General features: G+C 42.2%; 1 pseudogene; it reads right to left on the bottom strand.

The window, feature by feature from the left end:
* Positions 1–57: 57 nt before the first annotated feature.
* On the bottom strand, positions 58–21,733 carry LOC143640243 (sodium-independent sulfate anion transporter-like; annotated as a pseudogene).
* Positions 21,734–22,070: the final 337 nt, after the last annotated feature.

Raw genomic sequence — 22,070 nt, 5'->3', positions numbered from 1 at the left:
GCAACACTGCCCCAGGGCCTCCTCACCACCCGGCCTTGCACCCCGACCCGTGGGACATTAAGTGCCCATTGGACAGCACCCAGCCCAGCGAGACTCATAACCCGCACCTGCATCCCGCATCACCTTCTCTAGAGGTCTCTGGCGCCCAGGAGACCGATATTCCGCCTCCCCGCACCCTACGCAATGGAATCCGGTATCCAAGGAGTGAATCCTTGCCACAGGGACCCTTGGCACCCACGAGACCCGCAGACACCCATGTCTGAATCCTGCCCAGCGAGATCCCGTCACCTACCCGCTGGCACCTACAGAGCAAAGAGCCTAGCTGAGGTCCCTCGCTCTTTTCATCCACAGGTCACGTGCCTCGAGGCGCCTCCTCTCAGCCAGCCTCCTAGCCACTGCTGGGTACATAGGGATGTGGCCAGAATTCCCCACCACGTCATTCCCCCAGAGGAACTGGCACCCTCCCAGATCACCGCTCCTTCCCCCCAGGAGGCGTCGCCTGCCGCTTTGCGCTGACAGGTAATGGAGGAGGCTCTGATCCTGATTTCCGCGGGCTCCGGGTCCCCGAATCCTCCTCACACCCACCGAGGGCCAGGAGAGCTTTAGGATCCTCCCATCTCAGCCTCTAGAGTGGCTGGGATTATAGGTGTGGCCCCTGGGCCCAGGATGAGTCATATTCTTTTAGTGTTGGTTGCCATCCCTAACAGAATTGCATGGCCAGCTAGTGGGTCACTGTCCTCCTTCACAGGGAACTTATGATGCTAATTCTTTTATTTCTTAAATGTGAACTTCAGAGACATCAGAGAAATTCAAGTGGGGGCTGCTGAGAATTCTCACCTCAACAAAACCAGTGAGAAAACTTGCAAAAAAAAAAAAAAAAAAAAAAAGGCCCAATCAGCTTTTTAAGAATTCTGGAAATTAGGAAAAAAACAAACAAACAAACAAAAAAAACAACACTTCATTTTATTCGTGTGTGTTAATTATACAGGATGATGAGTATCATAGGGGTGTATTTGTACCTACAGGGAAACATAATTTGGCCAACTTCATCTCTAGTATCTTCCCACTCCTTCCCATGCTCCTTCCTCCTGATTCCCTCTCTATGCTAAATGTTTCCCTTCACCTCTCCCTCTTAAAATCTTAGCTTGCTCTTATCTCTACAGTCCTTCAGGGCCACATAGAATAATACTGAAAGTTTCATAAGAATTCTGGAAATTAACCAGTGGAGACAGCAATCTGGGAGCATTTATTTAAGAAAAATGGTGGGGCTTTGTAAGGATAGTGACTTCTGTAGTATTTTGACTTGGCTCATCCCTGCTACCCCCTCCAATTCCATGGCATCCTTGAAACAACAGGAAGGTGTACTCCCTCTGTGGAGTTCCTGGAAGGCATCCCTCCTTAGTAAGGCTGGATTTCTTTGACCTGTCATCCCTGGAAAAAGAGGACAATGAAACACCATGTCCCTTAAGTCTCCCTCTCTGTTCACAAGAATCTAGCCATGTCAAGGCACTAATTAGAGAGCATAGCTGGGCCAGAATGTCCACAGTACACATTGTCCCATGGACACTGGCGTTCTCTCACACTTGCTGGGAATCAAGGCAAGTTAGTGTTACCTGTAGAAAGCTACTTTTGTGTGTGCTCACCAAGTTCTTTTGTGTTCTCACCAAGTTCTCTGGGTACTTTGGGTGGGACAAAGCTAGCTAAGCTGATCTGCTGGTAACCCCCACAGCCCCTCCCTGGGGAAACTAGTGCAGATCAGAGCACATTGGAGAGGGAAAGGCACTGTGGGGATGGAACACTATTCCCTGGAGAAGCACAAAGTCCCACCCCTCCCCTGTTCTCCATGGAACCTTCTGTAGCACTTCTTAGGAAACCTGTCTCAATGTCCAACTTTGGGTGTCTGCCCTGGGGTCTTGGCCACCTGTCCCACTGCCCTGACCCAGCTGGGCTGTCGACAGCATAACCAGATTTGATTCATCTAGTATTAAAAAAGCATTTCCCCTTCAGGGTCATTTGTTGAAAACTTTGAAACGCACTAATTTACCCTCACTGCTGCCTGAATGTAGAAAACAGGGTAGAAGGCTGGGGTGCAGCTGAGCTGATATATCTGGGCTGTGCATTTGCTAGAACTGTGGGTGCCTGGGAGAGGCCAGAATCTGAGGTAGCTGTATAATGGTGATAGAGCTCTATTTTGGTGTAATGAAAATGGCTCAGAACTAGACAGAGTGGGTGGCTGGGCAACATTGTGAGCTGAAGGTACCTGAACTGTCACTTAAAAGGATTAATTTTAAGCCATGCACAATGGTGCATGCTGATAATCCCAGCTACTAAGGAGGCTAGATGAGCTAATGGTAGAGCACTTGCCTGGCACACGAGGTCCTGATTCCATCCCCTGCACCACAGAAAAGGGGGGAGGCAATTTTATAAAATGTGATTTCACCTCCATCAAAATTCTACAGCTATTGAGTCAGGCACAGGAGGCTGAGGCCGGGGGACAGTTTGAGGCTAGGAGTTCAAGGCCAGCTGGGGCAATATAGAGACCATCTATTGAAAAAGAAGCCAGGCACAGTGGTGCACTCCTGTAATCCCAGCAGCTGGGGAGGCTGAGGCAGGAGGATCACAAGTTCAAAGCCAGCCTCAGCAATTTAGCAAGGTCCTAAGCAACTTAGTAAGATCCCTTCTGAAAATAAAAAGTAAAGAGGACTGGGGGTTGGGGATGTGGCTCAATAGTAGAGCATCCCTGGGTTCAATTCCTGGTACCAAAAAATAATAATAATTATTATTATTTAAAAAATAATTATACATGCCTGCATCACATAAGGTGTGTGTGCCCCTGATATGACCCATGACCCTCCAGGCTCCTGGCTCCTTCTCAGCTACAGCAGCCAGACTCTACTCCACACCTCCTGCCCTCCCCCCAATGGTAAATGACCTTAAAGCAGGGCAGAGCCCTGGATGTCTGAGCTGTATCCTGAGTGTGCTGGGCTTATATTTTACACCCTGATCTGTCTGCATCAACAGTGGGTGTTTTCCTGTATGTCTGGGCTTCTGTCTCTTCTTACAAGGACACTGCTCATATTAAACTTAGGGCCTATCCTGGACCAGTACAATATAATCAGAATTAAATTAATTACATCTGGGGTTGGGGTTGTGGATCAGCAGTAGAGCACTCGCTTATTATGGGAAGGGCATTGGGTTCTATCCTCAGCTTCACATAAAAATAAAATAAAGGTATTATCTCCAACTACAATTAAAACAAAATTAAAAAAAAAACTAATTGCATCTGCAAAGACTCCATTTCCAAGTAAGGCTGTATTCATAGCCACATGGAGTTAGGAACCCCACTCACCTGCAGATGGGGCCAGATTCATCATGGCAAGCAGTAGCTCCATGAACCTTTGCCAGGAGTCTTCTGGAAAACCCATCTGCCTGGCACTGCACAAATTCACATGATGGGATAAACTTCATCCATGAAGAGGGTTAATATTCTTTTAAAACAGGGAAGCAGAATTGGCTGAGTTTACAAAGGGCAGAGCCATATAAGACACATTTTATAACCATGATTTTTCTACAAAAATCATGATTCAAAAAGGTACATTCCTCATTCCAATCAGCTCTGTGGTTCCACTACTGGTGGCCCTTTATTTTATTTTTGTTGTTGTTATTTAATTTTCTTTTCCATTTGACACTGGGGACCACATCCCAGGTTGCTTTAACACTGAACTACATCTCCTGTTCTTTTTACTTATTTATTTTTATATTGAGAAAAGGTCTTGCTAAGCTGCCCAGGCGGTCCTGGAATTGGGAGACTTTTGTGATCCTCCTGCCTCAGCCCTGAGAGTCACTGGGATTACAGGTGTGGACCACTGAGCCAGCTCGGACTTTCTTTTAGAGAAGAATGGAGTCAAGTTGAATCCATGGATGTGTAGCCCCAGGATATGGAGGTAACAGGTATGGACATGTGATTATTGAGGTGCAGAGAGAGAGGAAAACCAGGCAAGATGAGGGGAAGGAGGTCAGGTTACCAGCTCTGTCACAATGCACACCTGCTCCAACCTTGGCAGTAGCCCTTGTAAAGATCATCTAGGTGTGGAAGGTAAGGATTGGAGAGATAAGTTCACCCAGTCCAGGGAAAAGCTGGGGACCCTGGTCTCGGGCATAGCCCTGGTGGGCCCCATACCCCCTTTGTCCAGAGGCTCACTCTCTTGCAGCCCAAGGCAAGAGTGCAGGCATGCACACGCACCTGCTTGGAACAGCACCTGGATTTGAATACTCCACCACTGTGCTGTCCCTCCTAAAATAAAACAAAACAAGTGAATTTTAGGGTAAAACAATCTGTCCATAATCCATGTTCCAGTTGAACAGAGAGCTCACTATGGATATTATAATATATATGCAGCCACCAATGTCCCTCAGGAGCAACTGGTCCAAACTGAGATGCTCTGGCCCTGTAAAATTCACACTGAGTCTGGCATCCCAGCAGCTTGGGAGAAAGCAGTATGGAGATTCATCAGAAACTTGGAATCGAACATTTGACCTCAGTTATCCCACTCCTTGGCTACAGAGACACAAAAGACTTAAAATCAGCATACTATGGTGACACAGCCACATCAATGTTCACAGCAGCTCAATTCACAATAGGATCCAAGTCTCAGCAACTTAGACTGACCCTGCCTCAAAATTTCAAAAAAATCAATACAAAGGACTGGGGTGTGGCTCAGTGCCTCTGGGTTCAAACCCTGGTACCACCAAAAAAAAATCCCCCTAAAATAAAACCAAACAAATGAATTTTAGGGTAAAACAATCCATATTCCAGTTGAACAGAGAGCTCACTATGAATATTATGATATAGATGCAGACATTAAAAACCACTTATCCTTACACTATTCATTATCACAGTAATTCATAGCAAATGATGTATGAGAATGTAGGTCACAGAGCACCATGAATGGAGCACATGGAGCCAGCAGTGTGCCCACATGCTGACAATGCATGAATCCCAGGGATAGGAAGTTCTGGGTGATCATCAGAGTGGAAAGAGGCTAGGAAAGTGGTTTTCTGCATTTTTTACAATAGGCATTTATGATTTTTACAAAAACTCCAAAGCTATTGCTTCAATTTAAAAAAAAAAAAAAACAGAATCACTTTTAAACAGAGTTGAAGTCATTTGGTTCACCTTGGTGTCCTCCCCAGCCACAGCATGGATGCTGCATCAAGATCTGATGTTGCTGAGTCTCCTACCTGGCTAGAGCTCATTGTAGATCCAGGCAGGTTCTGGGTAGAGCATGCCTTTGCCACCAAGCTGCAAAACCCTCTTCCTTCCTCTGTCACCTGATCTGTCATTTCCAGTTGTCCTAAAGAACATCAGAGTTATACCTGGGGCTCCCCATGGGCTCCCTCTTCTTCTGGGGTCATCTCACAGCTTTTCTCTGCCCCATCAATCGGCTAACAAATATATGAACAAGTGTTCAACATCTCTAGCAGTTTGAGAAATGCAAACCAAACCTACTCTAAGATCTTATCTCACTCCAATCCAAATGGCAATTATCAAGAATACAAGCAATAATAAGTGTTGGTGAGAATGTGATGAAAAAGTTATACTCATACATTGCTGATAGGATTGCAAATTGGTGCAACCACTATGGAGATTCCTCAGAAACTTGGAATTGGACCACCATTTGACCTAGTTATCCCACTTCTTGGTCAACTGTCGCAGTCTGGCTGGGCACAAAATAACCGAGCGGCCAAGAGGCACTTGTAGGTTCAAACAGGAACTCCTTTATTGCCTGAACTCCACCAGCACTCCACGCGCACTGCCCGGGAACTCTCTCAGTTCTCCACCGGGCTCCGCGAACTCCATGGGAACCCCGTGAGAACTCAACAGGAACTCAATGGGAAACTCCCTGAGAACTCAAAAATAGCGGGCGCCTGAGGCAGCAGGAGCCACCCTATTGCCTGACAGCAGGGGGTCCATATACAACTGAATACACAGCCTGCCCCAATCCAGCATGATACAGTCACAGCAATTATACACAGCTTAACTTAATTATCATCATCTTAATGGCTCCCTGGCATCACCTCCCAACCACTCCTTTTGTGGTTCTCAACAGTCTACACCCAAAAGATTTAAAATCAGCATATTATAGTGACACAGGCACGGTCAATGTTCACAGCAGCTCAATTCACAATAGCTAAACTGTGGAACCAAACTAGATGCCCTTCAACAGATGAATGGATAAAGAAACTGTAAAATATACATAAAATGGAATATTACTCAGCATTAAAAGAGAATAAGACCATGGCATTTGCCAGTAAATGGATGGAGTTGGAGAATATCATGCTAAGCAATGTAAGCCAATCCCAAAAAATCAAAGGCTGAATGTTGTTCCTGATAAGTGGATGCTGGTCCATAATGGGGGTGGTGTGAAGAGAATGGAGGGACTTTCAGTAAAGGGAAGGGAGGGAAGAGGGAGGGAAGAGGGAGGGCATGGGAACAGAAAACATGGTGGAATGAGATGAATGTCAGTATCCTAGGTACATACATGACTGCACATATGGTGTAACTCTACATTGTATACAACCAGAGAAATGAAAAGTTATGCTCTATTTGTGTACAATGAATTGAAATGCATTCTGCTGTCATGTATACCTAGTTAGAACAAATAAAAAAATGAATTCAGAAAGATTCTAATAACAACCTAATAATGCATTTCAAGGCCCTATAAAAAAAGGAACAAAATGATTTCTAAATCAGTAGAAGGAAGTAAATAATTAATGATGAAATAGAAAATAAAAAATACAAAGGATTAAGGAAACAAAGAGTTGACTCTTCAAAATGTTAAACAAGACTGATAAACCCTCATTCTAACTAACCAAAAGAAAGAGATGACTCAGATTAATAAAATTGGAGATGAAAAAGGAGATAACAAACATCTCTGAAATCTAAAGGATCATTATGGACTTTTTTTGAAAACTTATATTCTAATAAATTAAAAAATATAGAAAAAAATGGTCAAATTTTTAGACATATAAAACCTACTACAGTTGAACCAAGAGCATATTGCAAACCTATACAGAACATTAAAAACTAATGATATTGAAGCTGTAATAACAAGCTTTCCAACAAAGTAAAGACCAGATCCTACTGTATTCTTAATTGAGTTTACCAGACCTTTAAAGGAGAATTAATGTCCCTAGTTTTCAGCTTATTCTAGGAAAAAAGAGAGAGGGAACACCACAATGTGCTGAAAAAAATTTACGGTTTCACAGAAGTGAAAATACTCACAGAAGTATAATTAAAGAGTTTGCCAAAGGTTAAGGGCAACTGTAAGGGTCCGGCGAAGCGTCGGAGGAAGAGACCACCTAGAGACTAACTTTATGCAATGTGCAAGAGGGAGTTTATTAGGATCCAGTTCAGCGCGCTGAGTCCCCAGACCGGCTCACACAAAAAGGAAGAGCAGCCCAGGCCCCAGAGCAGAGGTTAAGCTGAGCTTAAGTACACCTTTTGGAGAGGGGGGGGGCTTTGCATACATCAGAACAAATCAACAGGAGACGCGGGAAAATTGAACAACAACTCTGAGTCAAGATTAGCACATTTACTGGCGGGAACAGATTGGACGGGGGTGAGGGGGTGATTGGTTACTCTTAAGTGGGGGGGGAATATTTAAACTGATTGGTTCTGGGCCTGTGGTGCCTAGTGCCAGGCAACTCAAAGTCCCAAGTTTTATCAGACCACCAGAGGAGTCAGTGAGAATGTTTACTGGGGCAGCTCCGCTATTGTCCTAACAGCTACAGAGATCAAAGGCTTCGGGGTAGCCAAGGTATTTAACATATCAATGGTCTCTTACATATCAATGGTCTCTTACTTTACAAACCAAGCCTTGCAGTTTAGAGACTTCACAGTGTCCGGTCCTTTACACTTTAACTCTGGCTCTGTGGCTTAGAATCAGCTTAAAAATTTTACCTTTACACAACAATGGAGAATGGCAAAATACTAATGAACAGGCCACAAATGAGAAGCCATGTCTGCTTTCCCCTACAGAGACAAGAAGGAAGGTGACCCAGAAATGAGCAAGATCTGTAGCAATGGAGGAATACCTGCCCAACAGGAGCTGTGACCACAAGTAGAAGTACTTCTTCCAAGTACTAAGAATGTTTCTCAGTGATAGAATAATTGACTAGCATGTGAGGGGTTCTGGATTTAATATCCAGGGCAAGGAAAGGCTTGAATAGAGTGGGTAAAATGGAGAAATTTGTGAAATTTTTGACATTGTTCTAGTCTTGTCTTTACCATATTTTTTGAATGCTAGGCAAAAATTATTCTGAAGATGCAAGAGACCCATGATAGTATTCATTGAGAATGTATTATCATAAGAATGTACAACTTTAGAATCTCTTTTTTGATACATCTATTATTTGCAATTGAATCAAAAATTCTACTTTATATCACATTCAGGGACAGCTGGGTATAACCCAAAATACCATGCAAGAATATGGACTCTTCAAATTAGAAGTAAGCAGGTCCTTCAGGTATTCTGAGCACTTGAAATATACTATTAAGTATAAAATTTGATGATACACATGGTAATATGATTGTACTATTCAATAATCTACAGATATTAAGTATGCTGCTTAATATTATAAAAATCAAGATTTCTTCATTTTGCTAGCTGCAATATACATTTTCCTCTCAGGGGTACAAATATGTAGCATCATACAGTTTACTCAAAATAAACATATTCAGTCATTAAAAAATAAACAGCAACCACAGAGAATGAAGGGAACATAATGGGGACAGAAATAGGAAAGAGAGCGAAATGAAGCTGACATTATTTTTCTATACACATATATAAATACACGACAATAAATCTCCATATAAAGTACAAATTCAAGACTCAGATCTTAATTAGTGTAAGACATATGTCATTTGTATAAATATGTCAAATAAACTCTACTGTCACGTATAAGTAAAAAGAAAAAAATAAATATGAAAAAAGAAGAAGTAAGGGTGCCTCAGGTTGTTCAATGAAATTAAAGGCTGGCCTTTAGGGTCTAGGGCCAGGAAGGGGTCATCCATCTGGGTTAGCATCACTAGCTCTGTTGGGCTCTGCCTGAGTCTCTGAGCAGGTCATCCTCCTGTGTAGTCCATCTCTCTGCTGGGTACTGCTGGCTTTCTGCAGTTGTGCCAGGTTCTCTTACCCTTTGGTCCTCTGCATTTGAATGGCTTCTAGTTACAAACCAGAGGAATCTCACAGAGAATGCATTGAGCCCAGAAAGTCAGACACAAAAACAATCTTTATTTTTCTTTTTTGCAGTGCTGGAATCTAGGGTGTTAAGCACACTAGTCAAGTGCTCTACCCCTGAGCCATGTTCCCAGCCCTTTTTCACATTTTACTTTGAGACAGGATCTATATGTTGCTGAGCCTGGCCTTGACCTTGCACTCTTCCTGTGTTAGCCTTCTGAGTTGCTGGGATAATAGCTGTGTGCCACCATGCTGGCTATAACAGTGGTTCTTTCTAAGGGTGAAGGCCTGAGAAGACTTTCTAGAATGATATATTATCTTGATTGGTAGATGCACAATCAAGGAGACATATTTAAGATATTTCTTTGTATTTAAAGATTACCACAAACACACACAAATATTTAAAACATCTGCAGAGAAAGAAGATACAAGGTTCCACCCATGCCCCTAGAGCCCTCCCCTTTCCCAGAGTTTCTGGATGTTCCGATCATGTCCTGTCCCGTCTTGATCCCTAAGAGTGTGGACATGCTGGACTGCCCAGCTCACTGGAGAGTGTCCTCTGCACCCACCTGCCTCCTCGAGGATATAGAAGTACTGAAACCCCTTTAGGTCAGCAGCCAGTAGAGCACCCGTGAACAGATGTGCTCCAGTCCAGGGCACAAGCCCACCTGCCCAACATGCAGGGTAGGCAGCCGGGACATAGATAGGTGGAAGGAGGGCAGCCTGCCAAGGGATCTGCTGCCAGGGGAGAGATCTCTATATGAATGGTCTCTAAAGACCACCAGGAGGAGTGTTGTGCATAAACCACCAAGAATGTGACAACCATGAGCCATGAACATGGCTCTGAAGCCAGATGTCCTCAGTGCTGAATATAGTCTGGCTGCAGACATGGATTGGTACTGATAGCAGGGGAGTGGCCCCTGGAGGACAGGCAGAGGTGAAGTTTAGGCTGTCAGGAACAAGGTTAGAGGAAAGGGGTCAGGCCATGCCTACCTGTAGACCCACAAAGACCAGAGCAACACCCTTCCTGTGGAAGTCCTCCAGGAGTTCACCAAGCCCTAGCACCATGGTGTAGTCGATGCTGTAGATGTGTGCACTCCAGGACTGCTCAGAGCTATGGGGATCCTGGGGGACAGTCCACTCTGTCACACCTAGTGAGAATGTCAGGGTGGCAGGACCCACATGACAGGGGGAGCCACACTTGGGGAACTGTGGTCCTTGCTGAAGCAGACAGCAGGGTGTTCTGGGGTCCAGTGCCCACTGCAGATCTGTGTGTCAACCTCATGATTGTGCAAGCAGGTAAGTGTCTCCCTGATGGCTGGGGCTGGTCCTTCAGTCCTGAAAGCCAGGGCAGGAGAACAGAGAGCAGTGGAACAGAGGGCAGTGGGAACTCACAGTGACCTAAGCCCAGCCACATACCTTCCAAGACCTGGTTCAGTATCATCTCCCACAGGGCCTCAATGTCAGAGAAGTGCAGGCCACTGATTGGCTGTAAGAAAAGGACCAGCTCCTCTGACACCTTGGAAGGCAGAGGGAAAAGATTGAGTCCTGGAGGCAGGTTGGACACAGCCTCTGTCAGGCCTTGCCTGTCCCAAGCAGGAAGCCCATGTTGAGCCCAGGGTGCTGGAGGAACAGAAGGGGGCACTGGCAGGAGGCCAGGCACTGTGGAGACTGCTATAGTGCATGTCCAAAGGACAACATGTTCAGCAGAGACTGAAATTACCCATGAACTCAAACACCAGGACAGCCAGGCCAAGGAGTTCCACCATTGAGTGTCCACCCCTAATCTACACCTGGGTCTTGGGCCTGGCTATGGAGTGCAGGAGGATGAGCAAGGACACCAGAATCCCATCCAGCTTGCTGTACTGGTCCTACCAGAAACACAGCAGGAACCTAATGCAGAGAGGTAGCAGGTCCAGCACTGGGAGAAAAGTCTGCTGAGAGGCACCTCTCCTCCCTGGCTTCCCACTACCACCTGAGCCCAATGCACCCTGCAGTCAGCAGGACAGCCTTCTGGTCCTCACACATGAAGCAGTGGTGGTCATGGATCTAAAGCAGCCCCAAGGGCTCCCGTTTCTGGAGCCTCAGGGGCAGCGGCCACAGGCCACACCTGGTACATTTGCCTTGGAGAGATGAAGACCTTCTTGTGCCTGAGGTTCAGGCAGGACATGCCTGGGCCTTCCCTCAAGGGATCTCAAAGGGAGGAGAGCATTGGAGCTATCAAAAGGCTCAGGATAGAGCTGTGTGGGTACCACAAACCCCCAGACTCATAGGTTTCCTTTGCTGAGGAGGTATTCTGAGGTCAAAGTGCAGCCATAAAGTCCCCCCAACATATGTGACTCAGAAATGTTTCACACCCACAAGCCTCAGTTTCCCTCAAGAGAGCATTATATTGCATACAGGCATGACAATGTATTCCAAAGCTACTCAAAATATGAAATATGCACAGAAGCCCATGGATAAAATAACCACTCCTTTCATTTGGTGACTCACTGGGGTCATGGGAAGGAAGCCACACAAACTGAATAAGTTCTTACACTTCAGTAAGCAAAATAGAACAAATTTGTGAGGATGAATGTGGTTAAGCATGCCCTCAGTGTTTGCAGACACAGTGCTACAGTGTTCTCTCCTTTTGTAAAAAAAATATACATATTTTTTAGCACTGGAGACTGCACTGCATGGCCTCATACAGGCTAGGCAAGGGCTCTCACACTAAGCCACACCCCAGCCCTTTGTATTTTAACAGAGGATCCTGCTAAAGTTGCCCAGCTGCTCTCCTACTAGCCATCCTCCTGTCTGAGCCTCCCAGGTGACAGGTGTGGGCACTGTTGCCTGATCCATATACATACTCTTAACATACCAGAGTGTCCAAAAGATCTTGGTGTCATACAGTGGGTTCACAGCCATGATGATAATGGTGGCCAGCACAGCCTTAGGGATACAGTAGAAGAGCGAGGTCAGGTAGTCCAGTGACAGCAGCACCAGCACACCTGTGTGGAAGGGCCAGGGTTCCGCCTAGAAGGTCACACAGACTCCCCCAGGAGGGTGGGGAACAAGCTCTGTCACCCTGCATCTGCAAGGCCCCAGGTAGAAACAGCCATGTACTTCAACTGTGGACTGCCTGCCCACACACACTTCAGGACACAGGGAAATATGAGGGGGTCACTAGTCACCAGCCTCCCTGCTGGGGTGCACACTCCCAACTGGGCATTAATGGCTGTCTAGCAAGTCAACAGAGAGATCTGTTAATCCCTAGAAGCTCTGGAGAGAAAGGGGAGACCTCTGACTGCAGGCTGCAGCTGATTTTCCTGGGGTACCTGGGCTGGGGGAGGAGGTGATACCACTGAGGTTCATAGAGAGATGCACTCAAACCACCTGCTTCCTTTATCAAGGATATGTCAGAAAGCCTGAGTGCCCTTGGGGGTCCCATGCTTTGTCTTCCACCCCCACCTGACACTGTCTGGGCACTTCTTCCCTCTGCTTGTCCATTACTAAGGACAGCCTGTGGGGTCTGGGCTTGGCCCCAAGGCCAAATTGTCAGGGCAAAGCCTCAGTTCTCCTGCCTCTACTTTGGGGAATTAATTTAGGCACCACCATGCTCGGAGCACCTGCATGTGCTGGGAATGTTCTAGTACTAAGCACAGTGCAGGGAGCTCAGATGCCACTCTAAGGGGCAGGCATGAGCCCCCACCCCCACTATGCTGCAGATGCAGTCACAACTGACTTGGGGGTAGTCAGGAGGCCAGGTGGACTGTGACAGGGAGAATGAGAAAGGGTCCAATGTGGGCAAAGTGCCCAGCTGTGGAAAAGAGGTCCTTGGGCTGGGCCCTTCCAGGAGCAGAGAAGGAGAGAATGGTCACTCACCACCCAAAGCTGCAGATGACTCCTCCAAGTGGGAGGAGGTGAGGGAGCCCTGCAGATCTGGTGGGGAGAAAAGGAGGCTTGCAGGAGGGGGAGATGGAAGACAAGAGCAAGGCCAGGGAGATGCAAGGAGTGACCTGGGCCTGCATCTGACCTCTTGCCTTGGGAAAGAAAATGCAAGCCACAGTCTTCCTGCCCAGGATGATTCCAGCTTTTTGCAGGGAGAGGAACTAGGGATAGAACCCAGGGCCTCGCCCATGCCAGGTGAACACCCTACTCCTGAGCCAGTCCCTGCCCCAGTTATAGCTTTACAATATAATTCTGGCTCCAGCTTGCCACAGGGCTCAATCACCTGCAGCAGAAGTGTGACTAAGGGAGGCAGTGCCTGTAGGATACAGCTGCCACCATCCACAGGGCTCCACTAAGATCCTTTCAACCCCTCCTTTGCTCTGCTACAATGATCCTCCAAAGTGAGGAACAAGCTGTCTCCCCCATATGGCACTGGCTGACCACTTGGGGCAGCCCAGGCCCACAGCCTCACTAGGACCAAGAACCAAGCATCAGCCCATGCTAACCCCAAGCTGCCCTGCCAACATTCATTTCTCCAAAGCCTTCACAACCACTGCAGTCTCCCAGACTCTAAATTCAAGGCTTGTTCTCTATCAGCCCTGGTCCAGCTACTTAGCATCAGGCCCTCCAGGTCTCATGGCCTGGTGCAGATCCTTGAGAATGAGAGGCCTGGATGTCAGGGGCCTTGGCAGAGGCAGTGCCCTTACCACCCTCACTCCTGATGATTTCCGGTCCAGAATAGAACTCTTCTGTCACTGACAGGACAGTCCCTCCCAGCTCTGGCTTCCTGTGGGACCTATGCCAGCCTCTCCCTATGTACCAGCTGGGAACTTTGGCCTATTTAAGATCAAGAAGCACACATCCCCCCACCCTTAACAACCTGAGCTTTGTGACTTCCCCATGTCAGCCTGTCTGGGCTGCAGCCAGGAACTCTTGTTCTATTGGGAAGATTCTGGGATACTAGTTCTTTGCTGTTGCTGCTGCTATGGATTGGATGTGCTATTCTTGGGTGACAGTGTGAGCAGCTTAAAAACCAGTTAGGAGGTCTGCTAGCTGGTGGCTGGGGTGGGGGTTGTTGTGGATTTCCTCTGCTTCAGTCCAATGCTTTTGTTTTACTAATGAACATCAAGAAGCAGCAAGTACCATGTACTGAAGAAGAGCCAGAGCTCCAGTTTGAAAGATTACAGTGCTTTTGCTAGAACACAAGTTGCTTTAGTCAGTACACCAGGGAGATATCAGCACAGTGTTTCAAAACTGAATATCACATTTGAATCCTGAACTGCTAGGAATGAAGACGTGTCCTATAGTCACTCCCACCTCTGCCAAAGCCTTCCTACAGAGTCTAGGGCACAACACAGTGATAAAATTCATTTTCTTTTTTTGCTCCCCTTTTATGCTCTCTATGAGACAGAACTCACTGTTGGCTTTTACTTTGTATACATTTTGCAATAAAACCTCAATTATAATATGCTTTGAAACAGCTCAAGAGAAAAATATTTAATATTAATTTGATAGTATTTAAGATAATTATATTCAGCAAGTATCCAAAGTTAATTCCTTTATTTTTTAAAAAATAGTAATTGTCATTTTATTTAACTTCCCTTTTCTGCCCTACCTCCAGACTTTTTAATAACGATCTTTCTTATTACACAAGCACTAGCTGCCCATTGATCAAATGGTATTTTATAAAGTAAAATCAGAATGAGGAAATTTTATAGCAAAACCTTTCCCATAGGTAGAAAGAGTCACAAGCAATGTCAATATGAGTGTCTAATTAATTGTACTACAACAGTTCTCTGTAGAAACCGAAGCCTCAGCATCTTCAGCTCCAAGATCAGGAGAGGGGAAAGATTAACACAAGACAGAGCAGCTTTATGAGCAAAGAGAGGTGTGTATAGAAATGTATTGGATTAACATGCTGCTTGATTAGTTAATGATTACCCCTCAGTCTCTTTTATCTGAAGAAATTGTAGGTCTACAGTAGGTCACGAAGTTTTTTTTTAATTTTTAAATTAATTTATTATTTTTTTCTACATTTTTATTGGTACATTATAACTGTACAAAATTATGGGATTTGTTGTCTTATATCCATACATGTACAAAATATAACAATATAATTTGGTCAATATCCCTACTCCCCAACCTTTCCCCCCTTCCTCCCTTTCTCCCACCTGCTGGATCCCTTTATGCTACTGATTCCCTTTTAATTTTCATAAAATCCCAGCCTCCAAACTTCTTTTTCCATTTTTTCTCTCTAGCTTTCACATATGAGAGAAAACATGAATGACCCTTGACCTTCTGAGATTGGTTTATTTCATTTAACATAACGGTTCCATACATTTTCCTTCAAAGGACATAATTTCATTTTTCTTCTGGGTGAATAAAACTACATTGGTATATATACCACATTTTTTATCCATTCATCTGTTGAAGTACAGGTAGGCTGGTTGCATAATTTGGCTATACTATAAACATGCTATGCATGTATCACTGTAGTTTGATGACTTACAATTCTTTAGGATAAATACTAGGAGTGATATAGCTGGGTCATATGGTGGTTCCATGCCTAGTCTTTTGAGGATCCTCCATACTGATTTTCATACTGGTTGTACTAATTTACAATTCCTACAATTGTGAAAAAGTATTCCATTTTTTCCACATCCTCTCTAGAATTTCTTATTGTTTGTATTTTTCTAGTTCCATAAACATAAAATCATTGATTTTATTATTATTAAAGCATAATAGGAAGCATAATGAAGTTATCACATACTGTGTTCCACTAACATTTAAATACAGTGGAAAATATTACAAAATAACATTAAAAATAATACAAAAGCAAAAGCTAGGGAAGATTTGGTTTAATGTGAGAAGTGTGCTTTCTGTTCAACAGCTCTTTCCAGTCTGGAGCACAGGAAGATGATACTACCCACATACTTGCTGTTCCATTCAGTCTGTCTCCTCCCTTTTATTTTAACTGGGTTAAGATGGAAAAGCCTACCTCACACAAACTAGCTATTGTGAATGGTAGTAATAGCAGTATCCTCTTTCTACTTAGCAAAAAAAGCTTCCTCTATCTTAATCCAAAATGCTGATAAATTTACGGTCTCATAATCATTCTTCAACATATATGAAGAACTATGCTGCAATAATTCATTTTCTTCTTTAGCTACTAAGTTTAACTTGATTATTGATTCAGGGTTTTGAAAAGCAAATGGAAACGTCTCAAGTTTCTCTTCTAGAAAGAAATGGTTAAATGTTTGAGATAGAGAAGTGAGATACAACAATACTTCTAATTTCATTTCCTTCAAATTGTTTTATTAATAATGTTCTCTTCAATATGTCATAAAAACTTCCGGAACATGTAATAGCTAGGGCGATTACTTTTAAACCTTGCTTGCCTTGACAACAATCCCTTTGAGAATGCTTGGATACATTCAACATGTTGGAAAGTACCATGGTTTTTCCCATGTAGTTTTAAATTCAGTTCATTAAAAATGCCAAAAATATCAGTTAAATATGCCAATTTTGTTACCCAAATATCATCTTCAAAAATATTGGCTAAATGAGATTTTTTTTCAATGAGAAAACTGTGAATCTCATTCCTTAGCTCTTACACCCTTGTTAGATTTTTCCCTGAGACAACCAATGAACTTTTATATGATACAGTAAGTGGGTGTGATTAGTTTCAATTTCTGAATATAATCTTTCAAGAAATCAGCTATGCAGTGAGCTTTCTTTAATAATATTAACAACATTTACTGCATTTTTCAATACGTCCATGAGATTCTGTGGAATTTCTCTGGATGCTAAAGCTCCATGATGAATACATAATAAAAAATGTACATACACAGCACCATTATTAGTAACTTTCAGCAATTTTTTAATTACTCTGCTGTGTTTTCCAGTTATGCTTGCTGTTCTATCACTTGTAATTCTTGTACACTTCTTGCAGTTTAATTTATATTGACCAAAAATGCACTTTTCCAATTCTGTAAAAATATCTAATTCACTTAAATGAGAGGTTAAATTTACAAAGCACAAAAAATACTCCATGAAATCATCCTGCCATGCATACCTGACATAAACAACTAAAAGCACTGTGTAGCTTCTAATATCAGTGCTTTCATCCAGCTGGCCTGCAAAATCTACACAAGATTGTAACTGAGTAAGAAATGTTGATTCTAAATGTTTGCAATAGTACAAATCTGAAGAGATGTTTTGTTGTCACTAGGTATAATTTTTTAATTTTTTGGCTGACTTATCATCAAATATTATACATACCATATCCAAAAATGGTGGAAGAATATTTATTTTCAGCAACCGTGTGAGCCATTTTCTCATTTGACATATGATATGTAACTAAATATAATGAGAGTAAGTCTTTCTCAGCAGCAGTAGGGCAATGAAGAAATTGTGTTGATAACTTTATGTCTTTTTTCTTTTTTTGAAAAATATTCAGCAAGTTGAGTTTCCAAGTGTCTCTTATATTTAAAGGTTTTAAACTTTCATTTGCAGGAAAATAATTACAAATAATACACTGAGGCCTATAATTTTCAAAAAGTTTTCACATTTTTCTAAAATTTTTAAATTGATTTTTAAAAAATAAATGACAGCAGAATGCATTACAATTTTTATTACACATATACAGCACAATTTTTCATATCACTGGTTATATATGAAGTATGTTCACCCCAATTCGTGTCTTCACATGTACTTTAGATAATGATGTCTATCACACTCCACCATCCTTGTTAACCCCCTGCTGCCTCTCTTTCCTTCCCTCCCCTCTGCCTTATCTAGAATTTCTCTTTTTCTCCCATGCTCCCCCTCCCTACTCCACAATAAATCAGCCTCCTTATATCAGAAAAAAAAAAAAAAATCTGGCATTTGTTTTTTAAGGGTTGGCTAACTTCCCTTAGCCTTATCTTCTCCAATGGACAAAACCATATCTTAAGTAATCTTTATTATAATATCTTATACTTAACTATTTTCTTTTTGAAATGTAGCTCAAATGAAAAAGTTGAATTTGGAAGATTACAGTCAATATTTTACACAATAGCATCAATTTTCACACTTCCAGATGCAGAATATACTTCCTGATATTTCATTGAATTATCCTTCTTTCTTCTAATAAAGAAATTATCCAGGGCTGGGGATGTGGCTCAAGTGGTAGCGCGCTCGCCTGGCATGCGTGCGGCCTGGGTTCGATCCTCAGCATCACATACAAACAAAGATGTCATGTCCACCGAAAACTAAAAAATAAATATTAAAAATTCTCTCTCTCTCTCTCTCTCTCTCTCTCTCTCTCAAAAAAAAAAAAAAGAAATTATCCATTTTAACAGCACTTTATTCTAGTTTGATTGAAATGTTATAATTGCTAGTAATTCAAAAACAAAAATAAATACATAAAAAGAAAAAAATATATAGCCTAGATAATTATAACATCTTTCCCAAAAAACGTACTGAAAGTCTGCAAATGAATCTCAGATTTCACATCCATTTGCAAGTCATGGTAATATAAAGCCAGAGTGCACATTAACCTTGCCATCATGGACACCAAGTGACACTCATAAGCAAATGACTGAAAGCCATTCCTTAATCAATATACACTCCTTGTATTATATTCCTTCTATCAAATAGTTTTCTCATATATTAAATTGGACCTCAATATTCCCAGAGATGTGCATAATTTAGGCAAAAGGTCTACACAAAGCATTCTGGGATTTTATATTTTATTTTATTTTAAAAACATTCAGTTACTCACAGAATTGATTTCATGACTCTAACAGGTCACTGTGAAAATCATTGATAAAAAGACATTTTTTGTGATCTCTTCTGTGTTGGTGGCTTGAGTATTTGCTTGATGATAAAAGAAACTACCTGATCTGCTAGATATTTGTTGGCTTGTACAGGAACTTCTTGAAATGGTAGGAACATATCTTTGATTTTCATTCCTGATGCTTTTTGATAGGAAGAATTTTTGAGAAAGCTAATTATAGTCAGATCTATGAGATCTCCAATGAGATTTTAGATGGCTATCTCAACTATGAGGTTGGAGCTGATGAAAACATCCTATGTAACTTTCCTAGAATATATTCTTAACCTCCAGCCACCAAAACCCGAGCGGCCCAGTGTCATGGGCTTCACATTTCACCCATGCAGTGGCAGCTTAGTGGGCCTCCTATTCATTATCCTTTGTATTCTTGATGACTGCCACTTCAACTGGTGTGAGATGAAATTTCAGTGTAGTTTTGGTATGCATTTCCCTAATTGCTAATTATGTTGAGCATCTTCAGTCATTTGTTGGCCATTTCTATTTCTTCTTTTGAGAAGTATCTGTTTAATTCATTTTCTATTGTTAAGTTTGGTGAACTTTGTATATATTGTAGACATTAATCCTGGGACAGAAGAGTAGTTAGCAAAGATTTTTCTCCCATTCTGTGGGTTCTCTCTTCACATTCCTAATTGTTTCCTTAATTTGATGTCATCTCACTTATTAACTCTTAGAGTATTTCCTGAGCTTTAGGGGTTCTATTGAGAAATTCAATGCCTATGCCTAAAAGCTGGAGTCTTGACCCTATGTTTTCTTCTAGGAGTTTCATAGATTCTGGTCGAATTCAATGTCATTGATCTAGATTGAGTTGATTTCAGGGTCAGAGATAAAGGTCTCATTTCATTCTTTTAAACACAACAGTTGTCCCATCAACACGTGTGAAAATGATTGTATTTCTTCAATGTATGTTTTTGGCACCTTTTTTAAGGATCGGATGACTGTATCTGTAATTTTGTCTGTCCTATTTTATACCATTGTTCTGTGTGTCTGTTTTTAGGCCAGTTCCAGGGCCTGTTTCACTCATGTTCTTCTAGGTACACCCTGGGTCACATGGTAGGTGCTTGCCGGGGCAATATGTCAATTCTTGCTGTGGTCTCCCTGCTCCCACAGCAGCACTTGTAGTGTGGCTGCTTCAAGATGGCTCCTGCATTGGTTGACAATGGGCAGTTGAGAAACACAGAGCACTTTTTAAACACCAGTTCATGGTGCAGCCTCTGGATCAGCTAAGTTCAGGCTACTTTTCTGATCTCAGGTTTTTTTCCATACCAAACTTTCCACAGTGTTCCTCTCTCTGTTTTCCTTCCCTCTGTGGTGAGCCAGTGCATCTACCACTGCCACCATTGAGGATGTAGCTCAATGGTCAACCATAAATGGATCAATTCTCGATGCATTATATATATATTTGTTTATGCTTATATGTAAATTTATACCATAGTTTAAAGAAATCCTTCAAAATTTACCACCTAGGAGAAAACTCAGACATGCAAGACAACTCAACCAGGCAAATGATCCTGAATGATAAAAAATTTGCAGGAGGTCATGTAAGAAGAACAAGGAGAGATTGCTTTTCAGGGCTCACAGAAACCCTTTTTTTTAAAAAAATTGTTCTTTTTAGCTATACATTACAGTAGAATGTATTCTGACATATTACACAAACATGGAGCATAATTTCCCATTCATGTGTTTGTATATGATGTAGAGTTACACTGGTTGTCTATTCATATATGAACATAGGAATGTAATGTCTGAGTCATTCTATTGTCTTTCCCATTCTCATCCCTGCTCATTTCCCTTCATTCCCCTTTGTCTAACCCAAAGTATTTCTACTCTTCCCTCCCCTCTCCTTATGTATTAGCATCTGCCTATCAGAGAGAACACTTGGCCTTTGTCTTTTGGAATTGGCTCATTTCATTTAGGACGACAGTCTTCAGTTCCATTCTTTTACTGGAAAAGGTCACAATTTCATTCTTCTTTATAATTGAATAATGTTTCATTGTGTATATATACCACAATTTCAAAACACATTTTAAAATACTGTTTCCTATGGAATTTGCCCCATGGTTAAGGATTAAAGAGCTGGTAGACAGGTTTGGAGAAGGAGAAGGAATGACTGGAGCCAAGCTGGGATAAAATGAGTGGCACTCTTACCAAAGCAGGAGCCACAGACAATATATATTGGTGGAAAAATTATATCCCCAAAACTCACTAGTGAGAACTCTCAATGAGAAGTCAGAATTTTCATAGCTTTAGCAGTAGACTTGAGGAACAGGAAGAAAAATAAATAGAAACAGAGAGACAAAGCCATCGTGCAAAATAGAGAAAGAGAGAGGGGATGAAACAAAGTACCCAGAATACACCTGTCTCCAGCTCAAAATCTAGGACAATTAACTCTAGTGCACTGTGGAAGAAATATCACAGGACACTGAAATCTGAGGCTGAACACTGTGGGCCATTGAGAAGTAGCTGTTTTGACTTTCTAAATTGAAAATTATCAGTACTAAAAGATTACATAGTAATTCAAATTGGCATATAAATATTCTATACTTATGTATAGCAAATAATTATTTATCACTTAGGATATCATATACAATAACTTCTTATTCCTTCTTATTACCATTTCCTCAGTACTGAAGTAGATGGCTTTTGGTCTAACAGTAGCCAGATCTGGGGCATAGCTATCAACATGGTGGGGATGGGGCTTCTCTTCTTTCTGTAGTGGGCTCCTCATAGTGCCCTAGGAGAGGCAGCAGAGCTCTGCATGCGTCCCTTACTCTCAGTGTGGAGGACCCTAGTAATTCCAGAGCAGGGTAAAAAGAGCAGAAAGATGTTCTACTCATTGAATCAGAAATGTTAATTTATGATAAAATAATCTCCCTAACTCACATTAAATCTAATATTTAGAAATAATACAATGCAAATAATGCAATATACTTTATTCTATCACAGGAATTTATATAAAGTAAAATCTAACATGATAATATATGATCATAATTTTAATATTAAACATGACTTTATTTTAAATCCTATTCAAATTGTCAATGTTGAAGGCATCAGTTAACTACTTC

The sequence above is a fragment of the Callospermophilus lateralis genome, unplaced genomic scaffold (genome assembly GCF_048772815.1).
Source record: "Callospermophilus lateralis isolate mCalLat2 unplaced genomic scaffold, mCalLat2.hap1 Scaffold_143, whole genome shotgun sequence".
Taxonomy (NCBI): domain Eukaryota; kingdom Metazoa; phylum Chordata; class Mammalia; order Rodentia; family Sciuridae; genus Callospermophilus; species Callospermophilus lateralis.
Note: the sequence above shows the minus strand (reverse complement) of the source record. Positions and strands in the feature narration are given on the sequence as shown.